This window comes from Aptenodytes forsteri, unplaced genomic scaffold (assembly GCF_000699145.1).
Source record: "Aptenodytes forsteri isolate BGI_AS27 unplaced genomic scaffold, ASM69914v1 Scaffold146, whole genome shotgun sequence".
NCBI lineage: Eukaryota > Metazoa > Chordata > Aves > Sphenisciformes > Spheniscidae > Aptenodytes > Aptenodytes forsteri.
The window spans coordinates 56,028-60,838 of record NW_008795128.1 but is presented as its reverse complement, the minus strand read 5'-3'; positions in this window follow the sequence as shown (position 1 = coordinate 60,838).

Genomic DNA, 4,811 nt, shown 5'->3' with positions numbered 1-4,811 from the left:
GGTGGTGTTGGGTCGATGGTTGGACTTGATGATCTTAAAGGTCTTTTCCAACCTCAGTGATTCTATGATTCCCTTACTGGTAACAAGAAGCCCAAAGTAATCAAATTTTGCTCTAAAAGGACATGCTTCAGACTGTTCAGTTTAATTTTGTTTCAGGAAAACCAACTGTAGCAAGAATTTTCAGAAAAAAAAATTAGGTCCAGTCCATTATGAATATAAGAAACCTGTTCAACATTGTCCAGGTTTTGAAAAGAAAAAAAATGCTTGTTATATTATATAAAGGCCTCTGAAAGAAGCACAAGTAATTAAGAGAAAGGAGTTTGAGTTCATCCAGTGAAGATCTGGAGAAGTTTGGATTTACTTAATGACTGCCTTTAAGATTCTTTATTAATTTTAATTATTAATATTTCAAATGGAAGCTTTGCATCCAGTATCCAATCACTATTTTCAGATTTGGACTCCTGCTAATTTCTTTGTTACTCTCAGAGGTGATGTTGAATAATGAAAGAGTTTAGCAATTCTTTAAATGAAGCATGTTTCAAAGGTATTTTTAGTTAGAGGTCATTTTCTATTTTGCGTCACACTTCCTTTCCCTCATTCTTTCCAACAGTGAATGAATGGAGGAAAAAAGCTCCATATGTGGGTTGCCAACCATTAACATATTGCCCTAGACTCAAAGTGATAGACATAGTTGGTATTGGAATTATTTTGAATTATCAGGGTCAGCAAAAATAGATCTAAACAGGTTTTGCTACTCCTGAATTTTTATACTGAGGCTTTTATACTGTATATTTATATACATACACATATATGTGTATATATATACACATATACTTATATGTATATATACACATATTATCTATCAGCTCTTCAGTAAAGAAGTGGTTATAGTGTTATACTATACTTAATTTGTGGGATGGGGGAAGATTGGGATTGTAGATGAACTGAAAGGTAGGGGAAAATTTTATCATCAGAGACAGAATATAATAAAAGGACGTATAACATCCTGCTAATCCTTGGAGGATTAGCCTGGAAACAGTATTTTATACAATTTCACTTACAAACTACAATACTGAGAATAGGATAGTGTTGATTAAATGTATTGGTGGCATCACCCATGTGAGATGAACAGAATTTCATAGAGGAAGCAATGAGTAACCAGAAAGTAAAAGAGATGGAGTGGAATTCAGTTATACAGAAGCAAGGCAGTATACCTGGTAAATAAAATGGCTGGTATTACTTAAGACCTCATCAGGTAGAAGAAAAGGGCTACATGGTGCTTTTCAATGTATAGATGATGTTGAGCTGCCAGTATAATATGGTGAAGAAGATTAAAACATATTTAGGGTGTACTGGTGAAAGTATTTCAATCAGGAGTTTTAATAGTATTGCAAAAATCACTGATAAGACTTCATTTTAGGCTCTGATCAGCTCTAGTAAAGAAAGGTGAATTCAAAACAAAACAGGTATGGGGCATGACTACTAAAATGATCAGAAGAAAGTGGAAGCTGCTACTGGTGGTAGCAGTGGTAACGAAGAATTTTGTTTTTTTAGCCTGGCAAAATAAAGATTGATAGAATGAGGAGGAAAAGATTACTGTCCATAAAGATGACATAGTAGGTAAACACCACGAAGTAGTTATTTAGGGTTCAGAAGAGCAATAGTAATAGAGCAAATGAATATGAAGTACCCATGAATAAATTTAGCTAATGTTATACAAAGCTTCTTAATCCTAAGAGCTGTGATTCCAGGGAATAATTTATTCATTATTATAAGGGCAAAATCCTAAGTATACTATAATTGTGTATACCTGGTATACTGCCTTGCTTCTGTATAACTGAATTCCACTCCATCTCTTTTACTTTCTGGTTACTTATCGATTCCTCTATGAAAGTATACTTTCACCATATAATACCGGCAGCTCAACATCATCTATACATTGAAAGTACCATGTAACCCTTTTCTTCTACCCAATGAGATCTTAAGTAATACCAGACATTGTATTTACCAGGTATACTTTCTGAAGTATAGTATAACACTATAACTCAATGAAATTCTGTTCATCTCACATGGGTGATGCCACCAATACATTTTATCAACACTATCTAGGGGTATTTTATATAATTTCACTTACAAACTACAACACTAAGAATAGGAGTACGTCAATGGCTGGCAACCCACACATGGAGCTTTTTTCCTCCATTCACTCATTGTTGGAAAGAATGGGGAAAAGGAAGTGTGACACAAAATAGAAAGATGACTCCCCTAGACTCAAAGTGATAAACATAGTTGGTATTGGAATTATTTTGAATTATCAGGGTCAGCAAAAAGATCTAAACAGGTTTTGCTACTCCTGAATTTTTATACTGAGGCAGTAATACGGATATTATCTATCAGCTCTTCAGTAAAGAAGTGGTTATAGTGAAGAAAATGATTAAAACAAGTTTGGGGTGTACTGGTGAAAGTATTTCAATCAGAAGTTTTAATAGTATTGCAAAAATCACCGATAAGACTTCATTTTAGGCTCTGATCAGCTCTAGCAAAGAAAGATGAATTCAAAATAAAAGAGGTATGGGACATGACTACTAAAATGATCAGAAGAAAGTGGAAGCTGCTACAGAAGTGGTAACTGGAAGAATTTTGTTTGTTATACTTTCTGAGATGAAATATAATAAATGGTGGTGTAATTTATATGCTGCAACATATGCAACAGCAGGGTACCAGATTAATGAATAGAAGTCAATACACAGAGGAAATCCTTGAGGTAAATACTGAAGTTATAGTCAAAATGTTGTAGGGCCTAATGAAATGAAGAACTGATAGTTGCATGGAGTTCTCATACAAAATCATTATACAATTATAGAATAGTTGTAAAGAAAGACTTAAAACTGAAGACTTTTCCAGTGTCAGAGTGGTGCTATCTGCAGGTAGCTAGAAGTTGCTCATGGAAACTTAATAAAGAGGGCTGTCCACTGGATCAGAGGCATGACAAACATCTGATGACTTCAAGGGGTATATCTCAAGTCATTCTGCAAGAGGATAGTGGTATTTTCTAGCCCAAGATTTAGGAGGCTATGAGAGCTTGCCTTCAAATCTTTGCCTAAAGTGTTAGGTATTTTCTTGTTGGCTCTTACCACCTTTGCCAGAAGAGCTGAGACTGCTCAGAAAAAGGTATATAAACCAAGAGAGGCTGAGTAGGACTGTCATCACCTGACCAGCAAGAGTACTTCACATGAAAGTCCTGCTTATGGAGACTGCTACATAGAGAGAGAATAATATGCCTGCTATTGCAGGCAATCATATGTGATCTTTTTCATAAAATGATTGCTCTCTTAAAATCAGTTAGATTTTTATCCTCCCTCCACATACTGCTGCAATTTGGTAGGCTAGCCCAAATGTATTCGGCACTACTTTATTATCAGCTTGTTCCTGTGCCCACACTGTCCTCTTTAGCTTACTTCTCTCCTACCTTTCCATTTTTCCCTCATACTTATGAAGCAGTGAAATCCCGCTCCACTTTTGATCGCTAAGCCTAGTAAGCTCTGTATTCCGTGCCTTTCAGCATCGTAGTGGCCATTCTTCACATACAGTTTGCATCTCCCTTAAATGGGTTCACCACAATTGTTCATTTCTGGAGAAGAATAGTCCAAGGACATTAATAGAGCTGTCACAGTATGTGAATCACCTGAAGGAATTCCTCCTCCCAGAAAACCACAAGCCTTCATTGTGAAGTGGAGCTCAAAAACTCCATCTTCATTGCAGTATTTGAGGAATAGAAAAAACACCTCTTACGAGGGGGGGGCAGGGGGAAGAGAAAGAATAAACTGAGCAAATTTTGTGTGGGTTTTATAGTGATAAAAATAGTTATAGCTTGAATTTCTTAGCCCAAATATTTTAACTACTATGTAATTACCCTAGAATTTTATGGATTTTGATCTGCAATTTTTCTCCATACATTTAATAATTATCATGGAATGGTAAGTTTTTATTCAAGCAAAGCATCCATTGAGAATTGGCCTAATAAGTAGATATTTCGACCTCCATTTGTTTTATTTCTATCCAAACGAATGTGGCAAATCAAATTTAAATTCAATGCGGAAAAAGTAAGTAATTTCATACGATATCAGTAGTCATAAAGATGGAAGAAGAACCTGCATCATTTTCATGCCCTTAAAGTATCAATCTGTCAGCAAGTATCTATTAGATATTTTTCAGGATTGTTTGCGTTTTTTAAAATAATACAAACATCCACATTTTTTTAAAATATATGCATAGCAAGAAGGAAAAGAATGAGTCCATGAGTAGAACAAATTAGTGCACTTTGTATTAATGGAGCAATTATTTATTACTCATTAAAAAGCTATTAGTAAAACATTGTTATTTATGATAAGTAATAAACAGCATGCTGCTAAGCAGTTGGCAATAGAAATTAGAAAGTAATAATATTTATTATTTGGAAAGTGAATTCATCTAAAAATGGGTGTCTTCAAATGTTTAGCATAGTTTTTGTTTTTAGAGTGATGACAGTTAAAACATTTTTATTAATCTGTTCTTTATGAAAATTAAAGCATTTGCATGTACTCTGCTTCTGTTCATAACTCATGTCTTAGCTATCCTGTAGCTGTCACTTAGATATGCATGTTGTCTTAAACTCCTAAACAAGTGAGCACTACCGACTATTGTCCCCCATCCATCTAATCTCAGCTGTAGGTCTCCAGTTAGTAACACTGCAGAAGAGTTGTCCCTATTAGCAAATAAATCATGAATCATTAAAGGTTGGAAAAGACCTCTAAGATCATCAAGTCCAACCA